The sequence below is a fragment of the Rissa tridactyla genome, chromosome 8 (assembly GCF_028500815.1).
Source record: "Rissa tridactyla isolate bRisTri1 chromosome 8, bRisTri1.patW.cur.20221130, whole genome shotgun sequence".
Taxonomy (NCBI): Eukaryota; Metazoa; Chordata; class Aves; order Charadriiformes; family Laridae; genus Rissa; species Rissa tridactyla.
Genome location: NC_071473.1, coordinates 11,740,809 through 11,755,400, shown reverse-complemented (window position 1 = coordinate 11,755,400; position 14,592 = coordinate 11,740,809). Strand labels below are relative to the sequence as shown.

Genomic DNA, 14,592 nt, shown 5'->3' with positions numbered 1-14,592 from the left:
AGTTTAAGCTCCGAGTGGTTCAGATGTGTGGACATGTTTAATTTTGCTGGCTGTTCTTCAGAGTGGGGTCAAATGGAGTGAATAGTGTCATAGCCTGTCAGGTGACATCTGTGAAATCCTTTCTTTTGTGTTTGTGCACTGACTAACAAAAGAGGATCAACCACTCTTTGGGATCTTCAAACTCTGCTGCCCTATAAAAAGCAAGTAGTGATAAGTAGATTTGGTCCGGTACCATGCTGCCTTTTGCCTTTGAATGATCCAAGTTATGACAAAATTCTCCATTATGTCTACTATATATGTATCATTTTCTAAATTATACTGTACTAATTTAATAACAATTAATATAATAACAATTAATTGTTTTGCACAGTTACAGTAACTTTTACAAAGAAGAAAAGCACACTTAATTTGTCAGTTAAATTAATTCATCACTGGCAAGTGCCCAGTAGTTCACTCGGAAGTTATGAAAACAAGAACAGAAGAGCATGTATCACACATAGAGACTCTTAGAGTTCTTCGTCAGCAATAAATGTCTGTCTTGACTCTTCTCACACTTGGTCAAATTTAACTCAGTGGATTAGTTTTGTATTACTTGCTATTTCCTGGCGGGTCTTCTACTGTGGACTCTCTCTTAGTTCCCCATGATCTTATATTTTGTCCTCTCTTTCCTTGCAATGCCTCTATTGACGCTGGATTTGTGGTTTGTCCTAACAGAATTAGGGGTATACCTTTCTTCTAGACAATTACGTCTTACATCTGATTATTTGCAGTTTGTTTTGTGTCAAGTTCTTTTGTACTCATACAGCCAAAAAATAGCGAGCTACACAGATTTGTTATGAGGTAAAATGTCTGACTCTATATAGTCTCACAGATGGAGCGGTGCTAGTTTCACAGTGGATGTGCTACTAAAACTAAAAAGGAACAGCATGAAAAATATTTTATCTATAAGTTAAGATTCTCTTTGAAATGTCTGTATTTGGTATACAAAAATGACTGAATGCTTAAGGTGTTTGTTAAGAAATGAACTCGAGCTGTACTTCTTTTTCAAACTTTACTGTAACAGATTTACTAAATTTTCTTTGGATTTTTAAAAAGTTTTCTTCTTATGGGAAATTTAAGAAATGAGTATTGCCTCAGATCTCTGTACAATTCCTGCTGAAGACTGTCAGAACTTTTAAATCTAACCACTCGTTTTGCACAAATGTTTTAGACAAGAATTTAGAGTTGAATTCTAGATTCTGCCATGAGATTTGCATATGCTACTCCTATGGATCCTAAAGAATCAAAGTTAATTGCAGTAATTTACTGCATAGCTGTGTGGTGCATCTAATCAAAATATATAGACTGACAAGAAAATGTACAGTCAAGCATGTTCATTTTAACAAATGAATGGTACAATTTCAGTACCATTAATAGCTCATTATGCGTAAGTATTATTTCTTCTGCTATGCCTTCTTTGACACACTCTTAAGGTAGGAAATCTGCCCTCCCATCTTCCTTTGTGCTGATATCAACCACTGTCTCACTTCTAAAGCTTTTTCACAGAACCTCTCAATCCCCTCCAGCCTGTAAAAAAAAAAGAAGATTTTACTTCTGAAAACAACTCCTGGAAGGGGCTGCTCTCAGAATATGACAGATGTGGGGTGAGAGACAAAGGACAATGCATGTCTAGGGTTGCATGGCTGAGAAAGGTGAGAAGTCATACCTTAATTGGTGGACTATCTGACATCCCATACAGATGCATATAATTCAAAAATATCTACAGTGAAGTTTGAATAATTTTCTTTCTGAATTTCATTGTACCCCTTTCTTAATGCTTTTTTAGGCTGCAATGGGTTAAAATATGCCCCTTCTGTGCTGTCAGCATGTGTGCTTAATGCTGATTCTTACCTTCCTATCGAGCCCCAGTCCTGTCACTTACAGATGGAGAGCTGCAGATGGAAAAAATCTCTGTCCCGAGTCCCTTTGCATCCTTTTCTTCAAGCAGTGTCCCTCAAATCCCATTTATTCTCTCCTTTTGTAATGTCTCCTTTTTGTTGCTCCAGACCTCTTGCCTTGCTTCCTTCAACTTCCTAGCCTTCTTTTCATCTTGAAGACAGTGGATGTAAGAAGTTTACATGTAAACATACTATCAACTTCTTCATTTGAGAGCTCAGATTATCATTGAGGCTCCAAGTATATATACCTGAATTGAGTGACCCACAATACACAAATTTAGAAAACTGAAGTTGTAACTGTGAGATACGTTTACAAATCTGTAAAATTCCTGTTGATTCAGCTTTGATTTTTTTTTCCCCCCTCTAATGAAAGGAAAATTCAGACTGGACAGTTACAAAACTGACATAGAGGTACTCAATCATAATCCATTTTTTTTAATCCTTGCACACTGTTGCTTACTAAATTAAGTTAAACTAATCAATTCAGTCTTTAGTATATGTAGCTTTAAATTTTGTAGCTTTATTTTAATTTTATTTAAATTAAACTCTTACTACTTACTTTTGGATAAAGTTGTGCAGATGTAGTTATCATTGTAGGAAAACAGTGTGGGAGGGAGAACAGTAACATATATATGAAAAAAAGATTTTGCTAAAATTCACAGAGAATGCTAACACTCTGAATGTGGCAATGTATATTGGGCAGGCCTTCTGATTTTGAAATATTTTAAAGAGTTTTGGAAAATATGTCTTGATCTAACTTTTTAGCCTTTGAAGCATTACTACATGACCCCATTTGCAAATGTTCATAATCCTATGAAAGAGATATATAATGAGTTTCTTAAAAACCCTCGAACATTGATTAAAGTACTTTAGAATCCTAAGAATCGTACTCATATTCATGCACAATAAAACAAGGGCCTTTATATTAAACTGGTTACCTGCAAAGTCTTCTAGGCATTTTACTTTTTAATTCTTTCTGCCCTAAGTCTGATGTTTGATTGCCCCTGCAGCCAAATCTCCCATTTAGATTCCTAGGGAATCCAGGATTACTCTTTCGAGGCCTTATTCAAAATACGTATGTATTCACAAAGGAATAGATAAATGGATGACTGGGAAAGACAGCAGATTCAGGTATGTTTGTACTGTAAGTTGTCCTGTTTTTAACTAGAATGATCTGCCTCATAGTTAACATTTAGCCTTATAGTTTTCAATTTAAAATAGGAAATACTAAATTATTTCTAATACCATGTTTTGATAGGATTTGAGTTTTAATGGTATGGACTGAAGTAATGAAAATACATAGGGTTAAGGGTGATTAAATGCACCAGACTACTGCTGGCAGCCAGTGCATAATTATATATCTTCTAAGCACCATACGCAACACAGAGTATCACTGTGAAGTATTATTTGTATCATTGTAATATTCAGCAACTCTTTTGTTGTTTGGTTTGTCTTGTAATAACGCTTTAATACTTTCTTGATATTTATCCTAATTAACATAATTTTTAATCCCTTATTTTTGGAGACTGAAATAATTGTAGCCCTGTTGAACAAATTACTTTATCTTTCTAGCAGTAGTCTCTTGGCACTTTCTTGAAAAGCCTAAGAGTACTTCCAGCTATAAACTGCACAATATATATTTTTTTAATGGTAGAGGAGTATCTTTTTCATATTTATAGCTTACTATTTCAACATGGCTAATCTTGGTAGTAACTGAAGGTTACAAAATCATACAAAGGCTCTTTAGATACAGAAGCAAAGTATATTGATAGTATCAGCCCAATTTCTATTGAATAGGTGTCCGTATCACAGAAAAAACCTGCCATGATTGGCACTAATTGGCAACCTTGCTGGCAGATTCTGGAATACGGTCCAAAGACTGGTTGGATAAAGAGGGTGAACTATTGCATCACCTATGTTCAGAGGTAGCTGTTTCTTGTCAGTATTGACAGCTACTGGTGGGGTGGTATGAACCTTGGAAAGTCTTCTCCTTTCGTTCTTTTTCTTCATCCTTTCTGTAGATTTCGGTTTTCAGCATTTCAGAGTAATACTAATGCCTCTCAGGGAAACAAAAATCACTTCAAGACGTAATAAAAAGAAATCAAGTTGATAGTGTTCCTGAAATTTCATACAATAAAAAAAATGTTAGCAGAAGAGATGAGTTTTTTTTCTTGTCAGTCATATCTAGAGAGTTACTTTTTTGACTTCTACCAGAAGAGAGGAATGCCATAATGTTTCTCAGTATAGAAGGTGAATTCAGGGGGTGAAGTGATGAGGAATTGTCTCAACAGGGGTGTGGAATATGCTTTGTAGGGAAATAATCAAGATACCATTCTGGTTTTTTTTCCCCGTCAGTCTTATCATGTTAGCTAAAAGTACAGATTTTGGATGATTTTTAGGAGCTTTTTCTCTACTGCATTTTTTTGCCTCTATGTGTTGATTCAGACAGCCTCTGACTGTTGTAGTCCAAAATGGTATTTTAATAAGCAGCTGGTTTTGGTTATTGTGTTGACATTCATCATGCAGATCTGGTATATCTGAAGATCAGCAGAAGCTTCTGTGCACAGTTCCTTACTTTTTCTCTTAGGACTTCTAGCTCTCACGCTGAAAATTAATTTAAAACTAATTAAAAAAGATGAAAATACTTAGGATCATTTATCCTTTTAATTAAATTAGAAGACTTGAGGGAATGTTTGTGGTCATTTGCGACCACTCACGTATTTCAATTGTAAATTAATGGGAAATATGTTCCCAGAGTCACCCGCAAATAGTCCCATGAGTCATGTTACTTGCTGCTTTTTCAGAAAACTTCAGTGAATGTGGGCTGGGATAATCTGATAGAGAAGTATTACATTAGGCTGCAATTTATGACCTTCTCTAAACACAAAGGATTGTTCCAAACATCAAAATATGTTGTGAATTCTTTACAATGAGTTACATACTAGAGACCAAGAAACTTTTGTTTGTAGACCTCTATTGATAGGCATGTTTTAATACATTTCCCTAAGTAAAAGGTATAGCCAAAAATATAAAAAATAATAAAATATAAAAATTAAAGTTTTCTGGATAGCATGGCATGAAAGTTCATTTATAAATACTATATAGTTGAATGAGTTATGATTTTTCATTTCTAGTTTGATTAACCCCTATATAGTAATTGTTATTAGTATTAAATTTGTAGTTAATCTTTGGGTCTTAACTGTGAGACTTGTTCATATTAAATACAGAGTTTAATAACATTTGGATCTTTTGTTAAAATAAATTCCTTTTCTGTTGTTCATTGAAAATGTGATGGTGGTGACCTGGTCACTGTATGTACTGAAAGGTGAATGAAAAGAAAGTGCAAAACCTGGGGAATAATTGTGACTAATGTGGTTGATGGAGGAAACAATGAGTATGTGGTGACAGACTAAATATTTGTTTGAGCATAGCAGAGTTTTTTTAAGGTTTATTTTCCCTTAGTTTCCATAAAATTCTTGCTTAATGAACAAAGAGTTGATGGATAATTATTTTAACACAAGAGGATGAATAATTGCCATTGCAAAAAGGGGCCCTTATTGTTCAGAAATTTTCAAATTCTTAGTGATTTTGTCACTGTAAAAGCCTTAGCTCGTATTCCTGACATCATCTCAAATTTGGAATTTGCCTTTCATGGTAAATTATGCTATAATTATCTAAGAAGTTGCTGGAGCGAAGCACAAAGAATAATTATAAACTTGTGTTTGCTGAGGGTGTCAAAGCTCTTTCTCCCTGCAACACTAATCTTACCACAGAAGGGTAGAGAAAGTAGGAAGACACAGACTACACTTCACAACATGTGGAGTGCATATGGCGATGTGTTTATTTCTGACGTACAGTCCCTTCCGAAGCTCTCAGTGGGACAACGAGACTGCAACAAAGGGATAAGGGTCAATCCCACAGTTGTCTCCAGAATCCAGGAAGACATTTTTCCTAATGTTGTGGAAAGTCACCTGGTTCATCTGAGTTGAAAGTTGTTATGACTCGGTTTACTTTAATGGCATTGGATTATGGAAACATTACAGATTAGAGTTCTGTTTTGATGTACATGAATGAGACAGATTCCGGTGCCCTGTACTTTCATGCCACCTAAACTGGATTGCAAATGCTTCTTGATAAGAAGTACCACTAAGCTGAAAAGCAAATATTTTTAGTACTAATCTATGGCACGTTTACAGAGGACACTTCTGTAAGGTGTTCAACCTTTTACAGGAAAGAATGGGGACAGAAAGAAAATTAAGTAGCTGATTCAGCACCACGATACACACAGAAACTGTTGACGTATGGACATGTTTGGGAGAATATTATGGGAAAATAAAATGAAACAGAAGAATATAAATAAAAATGTTAGGCAGGTTGTTCCTGTTCTTGATGAAGTTGTGTAAATTACACATTAAATAAAATATCTACAGTAGATAAAACCTTGTAGGTGAAAACATCTAGAGCTAAATCCTTAACAAAGGCATAAGTCAACTGTAGGACTTGAACTGAGGTGTGACATTACACAAGGAATCTATCTTCCACAAGATGGAGCTGTGTGATTTCTGCTTCTGGAAGCAATTCAGTCTATTAGTAAATGATTCTTTGATTACTGTACAAGGACAGGAGAATCACAGTGATCTATCATTGCTTTCTTACTCAGATGCTAAAGAACTGCTGCAATTTAATTCTAGATGGTTGTGTGGGTGCTAAAAATATTGTATTTGATGTGAAGGCTTCTGAACCTAGAAGAAAAGTTATATTCAAAAAAAGAAGAAAAACAAATCCATAACCTTTCTCTATAAAGACCACAGCGATTTGCCTAGTATGTGGTGTCCTGTCAGCTTTTCTTTATTTACTCACTTTGATGATGACTGCAATGCAGATTTCTTTGGAATGATTTCCTATCTTTTATGCTCTGTAACATCTGAATGAGGGAGGGATACGATTGCTTAAATGATAACCCAAACAAGTCTTTTTAGTGACATTGATGGACCTCCAGTTCTGGAGTGTTTATTAGGTCTGAGCAGATGTAAGTAAAATACTTGGAATACTGTCTTTGAAAGCATTAACTGGAAAAGATCAAGGATTCATAGTGGGAAAATAACAGAATGTGAGGTCCTGATGTGATGATACCTTTGCATAAAAAGGTAATGTGATCCTTTTCCTGAAAAAGCAGGGAAAGTAAACAGGAGTAAGGATGTGTGAGGGGGTTGTTTTTCCTCCTTATGTGGCACTGGCAAGACTGGCTGAGGAGACTGGAAGGAACCACAGCACACTCAAAATTTTCAGAGCCAGGGGCCGGCATCAGCAGAACTGAACAGAAACAAAGAGCAGGCGAACGTTGGGATTCTCTCAGTTAAATGTGTGTCAAGGATCATCCAGACAAAGGCCTGGAGAGGTGAAAGAGTTCTTCCACAACATACCAAGAATCTCTGCTTAAAAGATTCAAGTCATTGAGGTGTTAATAACCTGGAATATGTCCCTAAAACCCAAGTGCCAACTGTGTAATTACTGATAGAGCTAGTGCGGACCCAGCTAAAAAGGGTATGATTACATGTGGCCTCCTAGATCAAGTGGTGATTGTACGAAAAGGTTTAAGAGCACTGTGGGATACCAACCTATTTGAATTAACACTGGAAAATATAAATAGGAACTTGTTTGCAACATTGTTCTATCACAGTAAGCCTGACATTTTCTGATCTTTCACTGCTTTTTATTGTTTTGGATTATAGTGGGGTAACGATTACATACACTTCGCAAACTTTAACAAATTTGTCTGATTACCATGTATATGCTGAAGCTCGGTTTCAGACGACATTATGTCCAAACTACAGCTCACTTCTTCCTTCACTTTCCATTGCTAAAACCTAGCTTCTCCACTGATTCCAAAATATACCGCCAACCCCTCCTCTGTCCCCTAGCTTGTGACTGGGTGAGAAACAGAAGACCTGTGATTGCTTCTGAATTACATGCAAGTGGATTGTGTGGCTGGTATAAACACAATGATCGACTTGCGGGTATGTCAAGCATAATAGATAATTGCTGAGCTTGCACAGCAATATTTTTCTCACTGGGAAGACTCATGTCAGTCTTAATCTCCTACTCAACTGTCAGTTCTCATGGAAACTTGTTGGAACTTCATATCTCTGAGACCAGGTCCTTTTGTCAAATTTGATCAAAAATTAGCCAATTCTGTCAAAAGTTACAAGGGGAGCAGATGAGAACTGACAGGCTGGCAGTACATCTGTGTAATTTATTTCCTTGTAGAACTAGCACAAAAAGCAAAGTTTTCTAATTTTCAAAATAGGCAATCAGAATTCAGTAACCTGCATTTAACTGACGCTTACAGAAATTCACATGACTAAGTTGGTGTGCACAACTTACAGTGTTGTAAGTCACAATGTTGAGAATCCTCATCGTTTTGGGTTTGTGTGCGTATGGACATACATCAGCTGATATATAAATGACATTCACTACTGAAGAACCTGAGGATAAAAACTAGATAGTCTAGCATAGTCTTTCAGCTTGTTTACCTAACACAAGCCAATTTTGAATAAAAAACCCTAATTCCAGCAGTGTTGATTGTCCACCTACTTCTCCACCTACTTTTTTTCCTGTGGCAAACATTTTACCAAAAGAGGAAAGCTGAAGGAAATAGTGGATAGCAGATGACAACTATGTTTTCATATAATCTTAAGCTCTAATATGCTTTTTGTTATAGTGAACTGAACTGTCTCGTTTTTAAAATAGAACTAAAGAAAAATATTGCTTTTATGAACATTACATGCACAAGGGAGATTATATAGTTACTGAGTTTGCAATCTGTGCATAAAACCTCTGTTACAGAGTTAGGTATTAGACACCTTGCTGGAGTTGTTTCTTCTTTAATCACACATTTCTGAAAGCAGGTAAAATGAATGACTTATTTTTCAAAGGAATGAAAATATTGTAGGCACAATGTAAGTAGTAATAAAGCATATGTCCCAAATCCATGCATTTTTAATTTATGTTAAATAAAATTAACCATCAAGATATTTTGGTTTACCTACTTTACTATTTTACATGTTTGTCTTGAGACTTTTGAGGTGCAACAGTCTTTAGTTTGTCAAGTGCAGCCTTACATTTGAAGAAGTCGTAAGAAATGATTCTGCGATCCTGTGATAGAAAACAGATTTTGGCTAGGCACAGTAGTCCATCTAGATGCAGGTTTTCATTTCAACAGTATCTGTTGAGACAGGTATGATTATGTATATTCTGTCATTAAATCATATATATCAAAGGATAGGAGCTCTGTAATATGATTCTTCCCCTCCTTCCAAGTGTAGAAAATGTAAGAAGAACCTGCTTGTTTCAGACATACTTGAAACATTTTCAGAAATGAATAATTCTCATCAATAATGTGAGTTGAATTGCATCCCGTGAGGGAAAGCATGAAAAGAAGGCAGGCATTACTAGTCAAGTTTTACTTTTATGCCACCAATAAACAAGATTTTAAGTGAAACACAAAAGCAGTAAATTGTGTGAAATTCATAATATGAAAAGGAGGTATGTAATAACAGGGAGAGCTTCTGAAGTAACTTAAGAACCAAATGAAGGTGCTTTATTTGCAGGTAAGTATAGTGCAGCCTACACACTTCAATCAAGCCAGCAGTAGGCTTTAATAAGTGATAATAAAGTGTGAAAGGTGGTTTTCTGAGAAGGATGGAAAGATGCATGTACGTAGTGCTTGTAATTATGTATCCAGTAAACAGACACCATAATAGACGCACTAGGTTGCCTTGCAGTATGGCACCCAAACATATTAGCATCCATGGGCTTCACTGAAGCTGAATTTGCAGTTTTGATATGGTTAACTCAAAAATTCATGGGTAGGAAATGTCAACTATGAAAATCTGGCTAAGAAAAATATACATGTAGGTGCTTTGCAGGTATCCTGGCAGTTATCAGGCTGTATAATTAAAAGATGACAAAGTGCTTGACGATTATGTATTGGAACATAACAGTTTATTTAACTGAAATGAACTAGCTTGCTTATTCAGTTGTAAGTGAAATGGGAAGTTTTGGGATGCAGATGTAGAATTCCCATACTTTTGGAGTCTGACTGTATGTGCTCATGTGGGGTTATATTTCAGTTTCTCTGGCCTATTTCAACTTGTTCACACATCAAGTATTCCTGAAATACTGTAAAAACAAACAGAGGGAAAGAAATCTGATTCTGAATGTCGATAATCTGTAATAACTCCATATCCATGCCAAGATGAAATGTATTCCTAATCAATTTAAGACAAGTCTGATATGTTGTGGAGCAGCTTTTTTGTGCAGCCAGGCTCCACTTGCAATAAAAATATAATTGAGCAATGCCTACTGTTCTCTCTGTAGGCTCCCCAGGGATACCTGTAGTCGTCGTGTAACACACTCTTTGTATGAAGACAGAGATGTCTCTTAACTCATTTACTCCAAAAGTAGCATTACTTTAGAGTAAATGCTGTGACACAGAGAGAGTCAGTGATTTGCTACGTCACTTCTTCCAGAACTTTTAGGGAGCTTTTGCCTGAGGTATGCATCTGGTTATTTTATTCCATATATTTTTTTATTTGGAGAAGCAATATACTTGATTTACAACATTCTGCCCAGTGGGCATCGAGGTTGGATAACTCTTCTTAACACTAGTTTAATGAGTATTTCCGGATTGGGTTAAGTACTAGAGGGAGAAGGAGAATAGAAAAAGAATAAAATGGCACAATTTTACTTGTTACATGTATGGTAGAGGCCCTAATTTTTCTATTGTCTTTCAGCAGGAGGAATTTCATCTTGGGGCTAATTTTTCACTTACATTGACCCCACATGAAAGGTGGAATTTTCAGGCTAAAAGACTTCTTGGGATCTGTCCTTTATATTTTTTCTTGTATGTTTACTGCTGTGAACTCAGAGTTCCTTTTCTGATGGCTGAGGCTTAGAAGATATCTGTCCCACGACATGTTCCTCTGTTTTCTAGAATTTACTCTTCTTTCACACTTCATAGGAACTCTTTAGAAGCCACGTAGTGTACGAAATCCGTCTTCTGTCACAAAGCACAGATGTAAAATATATATTACTGTCCAGCAGATAGTTGATCAGCTTTGTAATTGAGCCCTTAATGTGCCCCAAAACGATCTGTAAATACAATGAAGCTGTAATGAAATGTGTCAGCTTGGAATGGAATGTCCCGGCTCAGCACCAGGGCTCTGTCTCTGGGAATCAGTGTGGTGTTCTGTTAATATTGCAGGCTCATGAATGTTTTAGCTTGAGTAAATGCAAAAATCCTTCAGACTCTGTCCTTTATGTATCTGGTTGGCTGGAAGAATCTGCTGCAGGGTTATTTAGCTTTCTACTATGATTCATAGATGTGCTTTCTCATCTATGTTATTCTTACACAGTGAATGTTGCTATGTTCCCCTCTCTTTGAAATGAAATGCTCTTGACTGTTGTTTAGAGTACTAGAACTTAGATATTTTGAAAAGTATAATTAATTCAAAAAAATATATGACTTTTTGGAGGGGCAATTCCTGCTCAGCAGTACCTGTTTGCCTGTTCACTCAATGTGAATTCATTGGATCTTTATCTTCTCTCCTTTCTTTCTGTATTTTATCATCCTCTTTGTAGAAAGGCAAAAGCTCAGCCTCAGAGATCCAGTTGAAAAATCTCCCTGCATATAGAAAATTATAATCATGTGGTATAGAGCAGGAGGGAGAATATGAGGAAAATGGAAGATAAGAAGTACTTTACTTGGATACATTTTTACCGAATGAGAGATCCAGGTCTAGAAAAGTAAAGGAAGGGTGAGGGGGGGAAGACATGCACAGGCTGTCTCCTGTAGACAATTCAGCTGCATATTTTGATAATCTCTTTTCTGACTTTTTAGGTGTGCTCTCATTTTTTTGAACTATAGCAATGACACAAGAAACACCTGACAAGATATTTCTGACAAGAAACATGATTTCAATCCAGAAATAGGAAATAGCACATGCACAAAATCCTAGTACTTCAAGGTATATTTTGATAAGAACTTACATGGAGATCGGTATTTTAGATAACAAATACTTAATAACTTATTTTTAAGAGAATTGGTAGGTGATTCACTTTTGAAAAGTGCTAAGTGACCAGTTGCTCTTACTAATGTCAATTGAGAGCTAGAAGATGCTTAACAGTTTAATCATCAGGTAATACACATTTAGTATTGGTTTAACCCTACTCCCGTTGAAGTCAATGTGAGTTTTATAATCAAATTCATAGGCTCATAGAAAGCCTGATGTGGGAAGAGACTTCAGGAAGTCATGTAGTCTAACATACTGCTCAAAGCTGGGACCACTGTGCACATGGTCAATACTGCATGATCTTGAATATTATTCCTTAAAACAGTTCAGAAAAATGCCTGATATGCAAATGCTTATCTGAACAAAGAGCTGTGTCTGAAACACTTGACATGAACCTTTCACCCATCAGGTCTGAGACTTTGAGAGCCTTTGAAGCTAGCTTCATATCAGTAGTACAGTCACCTGGGTGGGGTTTTTTTGTTTGTTTGTTTGTTTTTAATCTATTTTAATTTTAAAAGCAATGTAGTCTCATACACTATATATGAATATTAACCATCAATTGATTTAAATAATAGCCTTTAATTGCTTCAGTAGTATTCATCAGCAGTAAAAGTAAATATTCTGGTTGACAGGAAAGCATTGGAGCACAGGCCAGGAGGCAAAATTAAAACATGCAAATACTTTTGAATTACTGTTTAGTAAACTATGTTTTTATAGTTAACAATTTTCCAGGAGGAAAGAAAAAAAAAAGACAGAACTCCATGCTTCTGCAAAGTATTCCAGTGCCTTGACAACTTCAGGTGTATGGTGAATTATGACTGAAAATTCTACAAATGCAAAAAGGAAAATGGAGAAATAGGTGTGGATACAACATGTACAACGTGGTAGTTTTCAATTCAGAAAGGATGTTAAACCTGTGCACTCTGTGTGCAGGGGGTTAAAATAAAGTATTTTAAAGTTAACATTTACAAAGGAGGGTTTCATAACCGAAAAGAGAGGGATATTGTATGGAAGAGTTGAAGAGATTGCTTGAAGATACTATCTGTGAAAGGAGCATTTGGCTCTCCTCTAAGCAGGAAAAATGAGCTTTCTTCAAATGTGCAAGGGTGTAGATGTGCTGTGCTGATTCTTCTCTGGTTAGTCATTACATTTTCCTCTGCTGCAGTGGGTAGAAGGCTGAAATATTTTGGCGGTGTGGTGGTGTTTTGGTTTTTTTTGTTTGGTTGGTTTTGTTTTGTTTTGTTTTGTTTTTTGTCTTGGCATTTTGCCGACCCATCATGTTTGATTAATTAATTGTTTACATTACCAGGAAGCAGACATAAACTGCCATCCTTAGGAAGTTTAGGCTTGGCTTGTGAACAGAAGGGAATGGAAGCATCAGTTTAAGGAGATTGTCCTTGCCTTCTCAGTTCACAGTCTTGCTGGGATAATTGTTTTTCAACCTGCAAATGAGAACAAAAAAGAAGAGCAGAGCCCTGTTCACTGATGAGTTTATTAGGAAAAATGGAATCCTGAGCTCCTTGCACACATGGATGAAACTGCTTTTATGAGGAGAGAGAAAATAAGAGAATAACTTAAATAGCGATTTGGGAGCTCAGAAAGAAAGGTGGCACCCTGATGAGTGGATTGACTTCCTGTTTTTTTGAAGTTTAGAATAGATGGGCAAATATATCAAATCGATTAAAATTATGTCTTTTCACTCAAATTAGAGAATCTCCTGGGCAGTAACAACACCCATGGAGTGTACCAGTGCTATCTTCCCAGAGAAAATTCTTCCCTTTGTTTTAGCTGAAGTTCACTGATTGGAGTGATGCTGGTCAGTCACGAGATCAATATTTCATTGGAGAAACTCCCCTTTCTGTTCATTAGTGGCAGATTTCTGTTATACTCATGTTCTGGGTACATAACCAATGTCAGTTACAGATACTTCTCTTCCTGCAGCTGTGGAGGAGCTCCCTTTCTCCTGCAGCCATATACATGGCTGCCTGCTCTGAATTAGATCAATCTGTCAAGGACATCAACAAAGCCAGAATAGTAAAAAATAGAAGTAACTGATGAAAAAATCGTCTTTTGCAGAGGATGTTTGTGCCAGTGGCTTAGCAGTATCTCCTAATAACTTGTCTTTATTAACTTTGCAAAAGAAATGCACTATATATTTCACTATTAAATATAAGAGATTTCACTATTAAATCTTGAAACTGGAAGCTTCATGTTTCTACTTAGTACAGCATAAGCCTGCTGAAATACGGATATGCCTTCAGACATGGATTATGGCTTGAGTCACACGAGATTAATGTAGTTTTGTATTTTTTATGAAATTCACTTTTCACTTCAGTGGGAATGTAGATGTGTGGTATTTTGAGATTTTTTTATTGTTTTTGTTTGTTTGTTTGGTTGGGTTTTTTTAGCACAGAACTTGCTTTTCCAGTTAAACACTTTTCTATTTGTGCGAGCGGTGGTACAGCCTATATTTCTGAAAATGATGGGACTCTTTAAACAAACGTTTATTTAAACTGTTGGTGATATGAAAAAGTATAATTACAGCAGCAGTTTCTTATTCTGCCATACATAAAATTTTTGTC

General features: G+C 36.1%; 1 long non-coding RNA gene across 1 annotated transcript in view; it reads left to right on the top strand.

Annotated features, from left to right (window-relative positions):
- LOC128913939 (uncharacterized) overlaps window positions 1–14,592 on the top strand; it is a 70,858-nt gene that overhangs the window by 46,846 nt on the left and 9,420 nt on the right. The gene's annotated exons all lie outside the window — the stretch shown is intronic.